This window comes from Centrocercus urophasianus, unplaced genomic scaffold (assembly GCF_019232065.1).
Source record: "Centrocercus urophasianus isolate 14NV4802_14NV808 unplaced genomic scaffold, USGS_Curo_1.0 seq_13, whole genome shotgun sequence".
Classification (NCBI taxonomy): Eukaryota; Metazoa; Chordata; class Aves; order Galliformes; family Phasianidae; genus Centrocercus; species Centrocercus urophasianus.
Genome location: NW_024884475.1, coordinates 34,328,839 through 34,342,909, shown reverse-complemented (window position 1 = coordinate 34,342,909; position 14,071 = coordinate 34,328,839). Strand labels below are relative to the sequence as shown.

The window sequence follows — 14,071 nt, the reverse complement described above, 5'->3', positions numbered from 1 at the left end:
CATAATATATATATATATTATATATATAATATATATATATATTATGGAGTAACATCAGTATAGGAAAATATGAGAGAGCACTTCTTCTTACTTCACATTTTCTCCTATCGGAGTGAATATAGTTATTACACAAGTTTCTCTATAGGGGATGGTTACCTTGTGAGAGTGATGCTCACATAGAGGCAGCCCAACTGAGAGTCCTACAGCTGTGGAGGTGAAACCACCTGCCTGAGTTTTATTGCACAGCTTTTTGTTTGTGCTTGGTGACTTCTGCTGTCATTGCTTACCGCAATTTACAAAAGTAAATAACACTTTTTAATAAACATTAAAATTAATTTAGTTTTAAAAAGTAGTTGCTGAGAAGCACATGAATTTCATGAATTCAACTGTTGATTTATATTCAAAATGTATTTTATTAAGTTATTTAGTGAATTGTTGAATAAAGGCTAATTATTTATGATTTGTGAAATAATTCCAGCTCCTGAACTAACCATTCCACACTGAAGAGCCAAGACACCTTTACATAACTATGAACTGATAGCTAGCAAAATACAGTGCTTTACATTAATGGGAAAAATTATGTTTCTTTTTCTCATTTATAGCAACTAATTTAGAATACATCTAGAATACATTTAGAATTCATCTTATCTCCAGAGAGATGAATTACTCTTAAACTGCAGCATACAATACAGATAAAATACAGAAGAGTAACTGATGCGATTTAAGGTAGAAAGCCAGTGAATCTTACAGAAACATAAGGAGCTGTACACCAATACCTGAAATTAAATATAAACTATTTTTTCCCTGCTGAAAGTTTGTGAATGGTTTTTTCTCTCTGTCAGACACTGTTCTTCCTAATCCCCAGATCAGAAAAAAAAAGTTTAAATGGCAGTAGCAGCAAATGTCCAACAAAGGAGGACTGATGAATATTTTTTACTGCCTCTGCGTATTTATGCAGATAAAAACCCTCCATAAGTATTTGTGTAACCAAAAGCATACATGCTCGAAATGTTGCAATAAAATAAACAAGTGCCAATACTGTTGAATCAAACAGTTCTTAAAATAACTGTTTTCAAAAGAAACTTGAAAATGTCACCACAAGTTTTACTGATGTTCTCTGTCAATGGTACTGGCAATTAAACACAAGGGGAAAAACAGCTCCTTCACGCCTTTGAATACAATATTTAATATAAGAGAAAATGCAGCTGCAGGAATATGGCACATTTATGTAGCTGTTCAACAATCTCCTTTATAACCATTATTAATAAACAACTAAAAATATGAATTATGACTCACCAAAATTCATCTGGTTATGTGGCATCTGCATTGCATCCAACAGATTCAGTAACAGAAGAGACTGAGAACAAAACATAAAAAAGGAACTTTTACAACATGGAAAATTCAATATTTCACCACTTATTTTCATCCAAGATGGGGAGTAAAGCTATCTGAAACTCCTCCATTTGTCTGAAAGAAAACAGTTGGGCCTTTGCACCTCAGCAGGACTCTGTGCTCCGCCATCTTGTGGGGAACTGCAGGCCTTGGCCATGCTAGCATGAGGAAACCCTCCGTTCTGAGGGCTACTGATGCTGTAAGTTGGCTTTTGTAAATAAATAACCTTGGCTAACCAAAAACAAATAAATAATTGCAGAAATAAAGGCTAAGCATAAACTGTTCCTTCCTATTTTCTATTAGTTCTTTCAGTTAAATAAAAACACTCCTGAAGAAGTCTGAAGTTAAAATAGCAAAAAGTATTACAGAGAAAAATACAAACTGCATTTCAGTGGACTTAAACTAACATTTTGGCAATGTGAATTTGCCCCAGAATGTTAGCATGTTTGTTCAAATGGCTTTCCATAGCTGCTTCCTGAAAAAATTGGTTAGAAGCAGGGAGATGAGGGATGTAAGACACTGCAGAACATTAGGAAGAGAGCAACATTAGGACCAGAGACTGCAAAGTAGAGACTGCACCCAGAACCTTTCATTTAGACCTAACTAGCCAAATAGTCAAGTATTTTCAGTGTCATTTCTAGATTGAAAGGAGAAATATCACCAAACTGTAAGCACCCACACTATGAAAAACTATTTCAAGACCTCCAGAAAATGCAAAGGCTGCACCAAAAGTAATGTCCTCATAATTTATTATATTGGCCCATGATGTCAGAGGCGGATATTGGTGATACAGCAGTAAAGGCTGAATCTTCCAAGTGATAATCTATTACATTTTGTTGTCATGTGACAGATGGCAGCAGAGGGGAAATCTGATGAAATGGTATCTGACATAGCAGTGAGGGTGAAGCAAAGGTGTGTCATTAAATTCCTCCAAGTGGAAACAATGACAACCATAGACATTCATCAATGTTTTCTGAATGTTGGTAGAGACCACGCAGTGGATGTAAGCACAGAGAGCCAGTGGGTGGTGTGTTTCAGCAGTGGCAACAGTAATGCAATATGACAGAGAAGCTGGAATGGACAGATAAATAGGTTTTTTTTTTTGAGAAGTCCAGCATGCAGGTTCTTGTTCATCACTGAAAATGCATAGTTAACGATTGTGTTTAGTTGAGAAATAGTGTTTTGTAGCTAAGAATTTGCTCTATCAAATAGTACTATTGTGCTTTTTGTATCTGTTGTAGTTTACATGGAAAGAAATAGGAGGCATTAGTTTCAGAGCCACCTACATTATTTAACAAAATGACAGCCACTCGCAGGATCAGGATCTCCTTGACACAGGCCACTAGAATATATGGTCAAAACCCTACTGCATGAGTTGAGTAGAATTTACTTTTACAGTATAATCAGTATTATTTTTCCTCCCTCACACACATTCTTTGTCAGAGCTTTCCAATAGTTTTCTTACAAAGATAACTACAATGCTGACTGTTTCTTTTCTTTTAATAAAGCTGACCTAGCCTTGTTAAGTTTATGCAAGATATCTGCCTAACAAGTGTTAGCTCTCTAATCCCAGCAAGTATTTTATATATGCCTGATTATCTTCTAAGTACACACTGTTGTTTTCACAAAGCAGAGAGATGCAGTAATAGACGTCTCAGTTCTTCCCCTAAAAACTTTCAATTTGTCCCTTCCTTTCCATATTATCTCAGTAGACAAAGTAGGAATCAAACATTTATTTAACTTCTCTCTTGTTTTTCCTGTCCTCCATGAGAAAGCATGCAGCATGCCATACACTCGCTAGATCGCAGACTTTAGAAATTGAAAAGTCTTCAGGTTTGACAGAAATGAGGATGAAGCAAGAAACTGTGCCTGCAGTTCTCTGAGGCAGTTACCTGGGCTGTGACTTTTCTGACTTGGAGAAAACACATTTTTCCTTATATTTTTTTGTTTTAAGTCTCCCACCACTTCTTTTTTTTTTTTTTTTTCCCCTCAGCAGGTAACCTTCTCAGGACACCATGGGTTTCTGCCTCATGTTTCCGTTCCTTTTTCAAGGAGATTTTCTGAAGTTCTCTGCCAAAAACAACAACAAAAAGTCAGTCTTTCAGATGTGATAAGGAATAGGAATATAGCTAAATTGGGCAAAATAGGTAGAATTTGGATAGAAACATCCAAATCTCCACTCATTTAACTTCTACAATTTCTAGCAGTTTTCTGATCACTTTCACCAAATACCTGGCAGAAATGTTCACATTTCCAACTCCTTTTTAACTGAAAACAGCAGAAACAACAAACAAGTTGGGAAAAAAATTTCAACACTCAAATCTTCTTTCATTTCCTCATTGTTAAAACAGGCACAGTCCATTTTGGAAACTCCCATGTTTATTCCGTTCTGTAGAATAGCAAGAACTTCTCATGTTGAATATTAAACAGACTACAGTGCATATATCATTTGCTGTATTGCCCTCTGTTTTGTTTTTTTTTTTTAATATAATTTTTTTTTTTTTTGGGGGTAGCTCCATTACAAGCTAGCTTTGTGTCTGTCTAATGGAAAAGTTTCCTTTACTTGCAGTTAAATGCAGAAAAGAGCAGTGTTTTTCTGCCTTAGCAACTTCCATAAGCTCAGCAGTTAAAAAAAGCCTAAAGCTGCTTTTGCTTTTTTTCTTTTTCTAATAGCTATAAAAATAACTCTAAATCTCCTGAACACGCACCATTTGACCTACTGAGCTCATTAATTTAGTGGAGCAAGGCCTCAAATAAGAAGTCAACAGATATTTAGATGAAGTATTGATGATGTGTAGGCAACAAGCTAAAATTCTAAGGAAAATGTTGCTTTAGAAAAATTTAATTCCTTCTTTGCTTCAGTTTTCTCACAGGGATCTCTGAAAAATCTCCTTTGAACTACTTCATGATTTTCTATGTCTCTTTAAAGCATGTCAGGGGAATAAGCTGTAAGTAAATAAATGAAATGAGTCGTAAATAAGTGTATGAACACCTCTAACATAGAGCTTTTCAGAATATCAACATATTTTTACTGAGGGAGGTCACACAACATCATCAGTGGAAGAATTTTACTACTGTAATTAATGAGAAGAACCTATTCACCAACACTGAACAGTTATCAGCTTTATTACTCATAGGGCTGCTTTAAATGATACAGCATCTCTTGAGCTTCACTCAACTCCCACAGCTCCATGGAGTCATATAGGAATCTTAGTTCTATCTTCATGCAGTTTCACTTCTGACTACTACTACTAATCATAATAATTTACAAAAATCCAATTCTCAGAAGTTCAAGGAATTTGTCTTTTATCCAGACTGTAAGTGGCATTGTAGGTGCTTGACTGTCCTAAGAACCACCACAAAATAATAACCATTTGATGGTGCACCTTATCACAGCTGTAGGCCTGGATGACACTGTGGTTTGAAAAAATTTTAATGCTAAACTTCATAACAAACACCCAACCTTCTACACTGTCTCAACATGAGGTAGAAATACCAATGAGCAAATATCAACATGAGGTAGAAATACCAATGAGTGAATATTTTTTTAATTAACTCTATTTTAATCCTGATATCACACTGATCCTTGAGGAAATCTTTTATATTGACTTCAACAGCAGCTTTAGAACACGAGCACCTATTCATGTTTTTAATGAAATTGAGAGATAATGACTGCAGTTTTTCATGAATTAAGGTTCCCTTTTAAAAACAGTATTAGAGATTAGCATTCTTTTTATTTTATTTTTTCTCCAGGATTATACAGCTTTTTACAATGAAATTTAATGAAGTACGCTTTTATTACAGGTATTTCCTATAATATATTTCAATGGAAGTAAATACAAGCCAGCAAAGTTGCTCATGTAAGCATTTGGGATTTAAGGAATTACTTAAACAGTGAACACATAAAGTTATTAACCTTCTTAGGGAATTAAAATGTGCCACTACAGGATGAATGAAAATCAGTAATCATTTCAAACTTAAAGGATTGATTCTGTACACGCAATTGAAACATAATTAAAAAATTACCCTATTGTGTTGCTTCTACATAAAATTTGAATAGACTTTAGACTGGTACCTTTGCAACAGCTTATTTCTGGTAAATTTATAAATCAGTTGCATCTTTGTAATGGCACCAACTCAGCAAGATTATGTTATAGTACTTATCTTCGAGTAAAGTAACAGTCTAGTGAAATTAGATATGTTTTGACTTTATTCCTTTGCAATATTCTGATAAATGGAGGCCATTATTAGGATTACTGTGAATAAAGTAAAATTTTGGTCATGCACAGCATAAACACAGTAGCAGCAAAAAATCTATCGATATGAAAATTAATACCAGACTAATCTGCATACAATTTATCTGCGTATGTCAGGTATTTAATAGCAAGTTACGGATAATAAAAAAGGCTGAGAAAGTTTATAACTTTTTTTTTTATCTCAAGTCACAGGAATGTTCTCTTTTGAAAGCAGCTGGAAACTTGAAAGCACAGGATTAAACATAATATTGAAAAGATACAAGAATTACCAGATATTACCAGCCCTTTCTGGTATCCTTTTGGTGTGTCACAGATTTGCCCCCATCGATTCATTTTCCATCACTATCATGCTTATCTTATTAGTGCTAATCTGTCATTGTCATTTAGGAACTCAGGAGATCACTCCTGACCACTAGATAATATCTAAACGTAATTACCATGCTATCTACCAGATTTTATGTGTTCTTTTTTTTTTTTTTAGATTGTACTGATTTGCTTGGCTCCTGTGTCTTCCAGACATTCATAATAATGCCATTATAAGTTGTTTGCGTGCGATTTAAATAAGACCACACAGATACTACATATTTTTGCTATCTGCATGGAGTTGTTTAACAGCTCCTACGCAAGTGATTACTGAGCATAATGATAAAAAAAAAAATATGTAACTGCCCTCTAGCTGTATTCAAACAACAGTTCATTTGCAGCTGCTTCACAATTGAAATGTAAAAAAGTTTAGTTCAGAAGTAAAGTTCAGATCTATTTCAGAAACACTTGACCCAACTGGGAAGGGAAATCTGAGCATTCTCTCTTTAAGATGCTACATCTTTTTCTTTTTTTTTTCTATTATAAATTTAAAATAAAGAAATAAGTATAACTATAGTGATAATTCATTTCTAATGCCAAACAGTTTGGCAGGGCTGAAGAAAAGCAAATCAACACTGCAGAGTAGTAACGCTTAGGCCAAACTAAATTCGCAGCCCTTAATTCCCACTACTTTTGTGCCCTGTTTCTGAGTGTGTCCTATAGTATACTATTAAAAGGATGCAGGATTAGGGCTCTGTGAAAAAGTTTCCCTTTTCATCCCAGTGCTGCTATTTCCTAATCTAGAAATGATTCCCTCTTTATAAAGCCAGGGGACTGTCATTAAAAGAACCAACGCTTTACCTGTGGTCCATCTGCTCTGCATTTAGTAACTAATATAGAAACATGGCTAAAAACAAAAATACAAAAAAATCACCAGAACCAAAAACAGCAACAGAAGGAAGAAAACATCATAAAGAAGAAAAAAAACCTCCCAACTGGTCGTTGTATCCCTCACCTGTCTGCTGAGCACACATCGAAACATTTCCCCATTCTATGGGTAATTACATTTCACAAATAATCTAATTTGCACGTTTGGGTTTGTTTTGTACTGGCAACTAATTTTTTATGAATCACTGTTCATATATGCTGTCAGAACACTGCCCCATTTTTTGTGCAGCCCCATATAATCTAGTGACAACAGCAATATAGCTGTAAAGTCATAAAATGGTGGTGATTTTGTATAATAAAACCAGCATAGGTTATTTTCTAGTTACAGTGGTTAAGTTACTCTTTTTAATGGAAAACTGTCATCTCAAAATGTAGAGTGGTAGGTCAAGTGTTCAGATTGCTATTCCTTGAGCCAAGTACAAGCAGAGAGCTCAGGAAGATTGGACTGCTATCAAACATCTTAGTTAAATACAAGAAATATCATATGTACACACTTGCACACAAACCCGAGGTTTCATTCATTTGATTACATCTGTGTTGCACAGAATTTGTTTCCCCTTTGAATTCATGGAAATATCAGGATTTAACAAATCCTCTAATATGAGTTCAAGAACCTGAATTCAATACACATAACAGATACAAAAATGAAACTTCAGCACATCAAAAACTAGAAATAAAAAATGCATACTTTCATAAGGAATACAGAAGAGACTGAGCACAACTTACTAAGTCATGAAATAGAAGCCACTGGTACCTGGCATAAAACAGATCATGCAGCTAATAACAACTGATCTAAAAAAATCTCTTACCAGCAGTCAAATCCAGAAACAGACTTTATAAGAGTAATAGCAACCATGTCTGGTTATTGCATGGTTAATGTGTAAAGCATAATCTACTTGTTAGCAGTAATTGGACTTGGGACAGTGCACCTTGCTCACTGCCATCACTGAGATTCCCTATGGTCTACAGCTAGCAAAAGGTAATTTTTTTCTTTAGCTGATAAGACAACCACTAATCGGCTGGGGTTAGGAAGCAACTATCCTTGTGGATAAATGATTCCAAGCTGTTCAATGTAAACATAATTAATACAGAATGGTAGCCACCACATCAACCACAGATAAGTTGGTCAAATACTACAATGAAAACACTTAATCCTTCCATTTCCTTATTTCATTCTGTATGCTGATAAGTCACGTCCAGCAGGGCAAATGATACATCTAGACTTACACCGAACTTATGACTGGGCACACCAGAACCATAACTTTCCATGAGGAATGTGACAGCATCAAAGACCAGTTTACTGGCTGTATGGGAACTGCTGAATCACAGCCGGAACCTCTGATTGACAACCTGAGGCAAGCAATGAGTCAGCCACAGGAGTGTGATACCTCACTTATATGAAACATTTCCAGCCCAAACACTGTGAACTTCTCACACTTTTCTTCTTACTTTGACATTGAACTTCCAAAGTAAGTCCAATGAGCTATAACAGAAATAAATAGTCAAAGACTTTCCTAGTAAGTTCACAGAACTACACTCCCCTTGCATCTCTTTAACTATTGTGCTTCAATTGCTTGTTTGCACAGGCTCCAGCCATCCAAAAGGCACTTGAAAACCGCCTCTTGGCAGAGGCAGACACAGAAAACCATGCCAGGTTGACAGGGGTGCCCTTTGGAGGCTTTACAGCGAGTAGCTGGGATGAAGATTAAGCTGACAACTTCGTTCATATTTTGACGTGAGTGAAGTGCTTTGCTTTTCTCTAAAACCAAAAGGGACACTCAAATCCTGTCTAAATGTTTAGCTCACTTCTCTGTGATTCCCATTTTTAGGACTACACCCTTCTTCTCCTTAATGTACATGTAAGCAAAACCTCTATATCTGCTACCTCAGCTCAGAATAAGTCACTTGTATATTTACTCAATACTTACATTTTGTAAAAGGAAAAATAGAGAAGGAGGACCTGCTTATTGTATCTGCTTATTGTTGAAATCCATTTGCAGAGACCAGTGACAATTTGGGGTTTCTCCTCTTGGTGCTGTGTCTTCTGAGAAGGCAATAGAAAAATAAAATAACAGAATTGTAGAATGGACTGGGTTGGAAGAGACCTTAATGGTTTTTTAGTTTCAGTTCCCTTGCGGTTGGTAAGGCTGCCAGCTACTAAAATCAGGCATCAAATCAGGCTGCCCAAGGTCTTGTTTAACCTGGCCTTGAACACCTCCAGGGATGATGCATCCGCAGCTTCTCTGGGCAACCCGTACCAGGGCCTCACCACCCTCTGAGTGAAAAATTTCCCCATAACATCTAATCTATATCTTCCCTCTTTTAGTTCAAAACCAGTCACCTTTATCCTGTCACTATCAGATTGTGTAAAAAAGTTGGTCTCCCTCCTGTTTATGAGCTCCTCTTAAGTACTGGAAGGCCACAATGAAGTCTCCCTAGAGCCTTTTCTTCTCCATGGTAAACAAGCCCAGCTCCATCAATCCTCCTTCATAGCAGAAGTGTTCCACCTCTATGATCTTAGTGACCCTCCTCTAGACCTCTTCCAACAGCTCAGCATCCTTCTTGTGCTGGGTGACCCAGGCCTGGATGCAGTACTTCAGACAGGGCCTTGCAAGGGCAGAGAACAGGAGGGCAATCACCTCCTTCTCCCTCCTGTAATCTCTCTTTTGATGCAACCCAGGATGCAGTTGGCCTTCCAGACTGCAAGAACACACTGCTGGTTCATGTCCAGCTTTTTGTACACTAGGACCCCCAGCTCCTTCTCAGCAGGGTTACTCTCAACAATCTCTTCTTCTAGTCTGTACTCATATCTGGGATGTCCCCAACCCAAGTGTAATACCTTCCACTTGGCTTTGTAGAAACTCATTAGGTTCATGTGGGCCCACTTCTCAAGCTTGTCCAGGTCCCTCTGGATGGCATCCTCTCCTTCTGTTGTGTCAACTGCACCAGTCAGCTTGGTGTCAACAGCAAGCTTGCTGAAGGTGCACTCAATTCCATCATCTGTGTCACTGTTGAGGAGCACCAGTCCCAAGACTGATCTCTGGGAGATCACTTATAACTGGCCTCCACCTGAACATAGAGTCACTGACAACAACACTCCAGCTGCGACCATCCAACAGATTTTTTTTATCCATCGAATATTCTAACCTTTAGATCCACCTCTGTCCAATTTCGAGATAAGTGGTGTGAGACCATGTCAAAAGCCTTGCAGAAGTCCAGGTAAATTACATCAGTTGCTCTTTGTTTGTCCACTGATGCTGTCATTCAATAGTAGAAGGCCACCAGATCGGTGAGGCACTATCTGCCGTTGGTAAAGTCATGCTATCTCATATCACCTCCTTGTCTTGCACGTGCCTTAGCTTCCAGGAGGATCCATTCCATGATCTTCCAAGGCACAGTGGCAAGGCTCGTCAGCCTATAGTTCCTCAGGTCTTTCTTTCTCCATTTCTTAGTAATGGGAGTGATGATTCCCTTTTTCCAGTCACCATGAACTTTTCCCAACAGTCAAGACTTTTCAAATATGATGCAGAGCTTCTTGGCAACCACATCAGCCAATTCCTTCAGGATTCTGAGACACATGTCATCTGCCCCATAGACCTGTACACATTCAGCCTCTTGAGGTGATCTCAGACTTATTCTCCTCTTACAGAAAAAGAATGGCTTTTCTCCCCTGTCCTATGCCTAAAGAGATGTAGGAAGACTGCCAGTGAAGATTGAGGCAAAAAACTTGTTGAAGACCTCAGTCTACTCCATACCTGTTGTAGACAGTTTCCACTTCTCATTTATCAGAGGGGGGATACACTCTCCTTGGTCTGTCTCTTCTTGACTAATGTATCTATAGAATCACTTCCTGTTATTTTTCTCATCCATCACCAAATTCCACACCTTGGCTTTCCTGATCCCATCTCTGCACGCCCTGTATTCTTCCCAGGCCACATATCCCCGTTTCCAGTGCCTTTCCATGTTCCTCTTTTCCCACAGGTTTTTAACCAGCAGGTCTTTCTTCAGCAATGCTGATTTTCTGCCTCCTCTGCTTGATTCCTATGCTGGTGGACAGAGAGCTCTTGTGCTTTCAGAAAAGCATCCTTAAAGAACTTCCTACTCTGCACCTTTATCTCTAAAGGCAATCTCAATAATTCCTTAAACAGCCAAAAATTTGCTACAAGTTCAAAGTCCTGATTTCATTTTTTGCCAGGCCCATATTCCTCAAGATCACAAACTCTACCAGGGCACAGTCACTACATCTCAAATTGCCTCCAACCTTAACCTCTTTAACAAGCTCCTCTTAATTGGTGAACACTAGGTCTAGGAACACTTCTTCTCTGGTCATTTTATCAATAGCTGGATCAGGAGGTCTCAACACACTCCAGGAGTCTACTGGATTTCCCAGCAAACAGACAAGTGGTTGAATTTCCCCATCAAGATGAAAGTCTGAAAGCACAACACTTCCTGTAGCCAAAGCAAGAAGGCTTCACCCATAGGCTCTCCTGGTCAGGCAGCCTGTAGTAGACCTTGATCACCCAACATCCTTTGTTAATTTGGTCCCTGATTTTTACCAACAGGTTCTTGACTTGATCATGGCTGTACCTGAGAGAGCTTCACTGAATATCTCATGGGTTGCACAGGGAAGTCTCACCAACACATAGTACTGGGCTGTAGTCATGATCTGGCACACAAGTAAAATTCAAGGACAGCCTTCCCAAACCTCTCAATTACAGTCCAGGCAGGCCAAGCTTCAGGAGCATTAGTGTACACTCATGTAGCACAGTATTGCACAGTCAGGGAGCTGCTCTAGTATAGGTCCTAGAAAAAGTGTGTTTTAGCACAGTATTACATTCAATTAAGTGGTTCTGCTTTTTAACAAATAACCTCAAGAGTTTGTACTAAATCCACTGCTAAGGCTCTACTGGTTGAAAAGAAGAGGAATTATAAATTATAAACACGAATCTGTAATAATACGAACACAAATCTATTGGTGAGATTATAACATTAGCCTGCATATGAGTTTCATATGCAACAGCTCAAGGAAGGAGACAGTGAACTGCAGGATATGGGTTGATTTAAAATTCTCTACTAACCTAGTACCAGGGTGAAAAAGGGCTGCTGAAACAAATACTTAGGTCTTCAAAAGATGTTCTCAGAATATCTCACTCTAAAGTATGTGGTGAAAACTTGTGCCCCATATTGAAGAAAGCTGGGTTCTCTTTGAGAACCCAGAGAGAGAAGCAGCTGTACCTGAGTCAGAAAAGAACAAAAGGCCCCCATGCTGATAGACTGGCTTTAGACACGAGAAAAGAGTATTTCCCTGAAACTGGGAAATTAAGGACTGAAAAAAAGTATAGAAAGAAACTTTTTTGTTTTGTGTTGTTTTAGGAGGTTGTTTTAGTAATGTGCATTTTGCAAGCACCCAAAATTGTTTCTTTACATTCATTTGGTCTTCTTGCGTGTAATTAACTACTACTAGAAATAAAATCCACAAGGATGAAAAAGTATTAACATGAATAAACGCAATTATTATTTTTTTTCTTCTCTCATATCACACACTTTCAATTGAAGGGGAAGGTTTCAGTCTATCTGCGTGTTGCTAATAGAAAGCTCTTTTGCTGTCTGGTCTAGTGCCAGTGCAGTCGCAAAGCACAAGCAACTCATGCCCCAAAACCATCTCTATCTTATAGGGCAGGAATAGCATAAGAAAGTCATATGGAAATCATACACTGAGATCACCTTCCACTCAGCAGTTACCTCCACGCTATGTAGATCTGCTCTTGGCTATCTAGGCGCTGAAAGAAAAGAAAGAAAAAAAATAAGAAAAACAGCCGCCTTCTGACCGAACACTAAGTAAATTTTAATTCCAATATTCCTATTCTCTGTACAGCAGTATGTCATTTCTTATATATGTCAGTGATTGGGTTCAACACATACTTCAGACTTTTGCCTGCAGTAGCAGGTAATACACAGACACAGCTCTTGGCCAAATCTTCCACAGTGAACAAATTTGACAGAGGAACCACTGATGCAGAATGAATGCAAATCAGGATGCCAGTTTATTTTCCAGTCAGTTCTGCACATAACTAGAATCTAATCCAGTTATGGTAAATATTCAAACTCTAGATGCAGCAGTAAAACATATGTAAATTGCCATTGTGATTATTTTTTTAAATAAACAAGACTCCAGCAAATCCATCTCATTTCATTATCCTCTGCTGCAGAAAAGAAAATTCAGTTGCCAAGAGCAAATTAAAAATAATACTGGTAATACATAGTTTACAAAGCCATTCTACATCTTAAAAAAATAAGGTCCCTGGATGCCATATTTTTGCACAGGCCACAAGCAACACATCTCTGCACAAAGTAGATTATCTGCTCACATAAACAAAACAAAAAAGAAAGTGTGCCACTTCAAATATGAGAACACCACTATTATTGCATTTTATAGTTTTAATGAAATTTTAGAGGGAATAAGTGATTACTATACAGAAGGTCTGTCCACTGTCAATTGTCAGTTTACATAAATGCCTAGTAGGGAAGCCAATATTAATGGCCTCAGCTTCTCTATAGCCTGGAGCTACATTTATTTGTGAACAGAGAAGCTGTAATGCCAGGCTCTCTGCCCTGTTTGCCTGCCAGATTGTGATGCATCTTTCAGAGGAGTGCTGCAAACAGACATGAGTGCCTGCCTGCTTCTGTTGTCAAGGTTCTTAAAAGCAAACTTGTTGACCAGAGAATGAAAGCTAAATGGTTGTCTAGCCAAAATTACACTATGCTGCTGAGGGCATTTTTAATACAGGAAGTGCTGAGAGCTCACTTTTATATATATGCCCTTGCAGATTGAGTCAAGTGTCAACACAATTTATGCATTCAAATGGAAATATGGTACGTGTACTAAATAAAGCCATATTAAGAACAATAGTTGTTTTTGTATTATTTTTCTAAGGAAAAAAAAAAAAAATGCAGTTCAGTATAGGGAAAGACCAAATTCAGGAGTTTGCTTTATAAGGAATGTAATGGAAACAGCACAAAATATTGTACGCTAACAAAAGTTAGTGGCCATCTTATACCAAAAAACAAACAAACAAACAAAAAAACCCCATGAGTTTTGAACTGAGAATAATGAATTTTAAATTCTCTCAGCCTCTTATTTTTTTCCCCCAGCATTGTGTTAGAGAGGTAGA

At 37.6% G+C, this 14,071-nt stretch overlaps 2 long non-coding RNA genes across 7 annotated transcripts in view; both read right to left on the bottom strand.

The window, feature by feature from the left end:
• Window positions 1-1,363, bottom strand: part of LOC122156840 — a 73,772-nt gene extending 72,409 nt beyond the window's left edge. For all 6 annotated transcript variants that reach the window (XR_006167667.1, XR_006167668.1, XR_006167666.1 and 3 more), the window contains exon 1: window positions 1,297-1,363. This is a non-coding gene — a long non-coding RNA (uncharacterized LOC122156840). The remainder of the gene's footprint in view (window positions 1-1,296) is intronic.
• A 1,989-nt stretch (window positions 1,364-3,352) lies between these two features.
• LOC122156842 lies at window positions 3,353-11,714 on the bottom strand. Its single transcript, XR_006167675.1, has 3 exons — window positions 9,739-11,714; window positions 8,828-8,943; window positions 3,353-3,462 (listed from the first exon to the last, which is right to left on the bottom strand). It is a non-coding gene; the product is annotated as an uncharacterized LOC122156842 (long non-coding RNA).
• Between the last annotated feature and the right edge of the window lie 2,357 nt (window positions 11,715-14,071).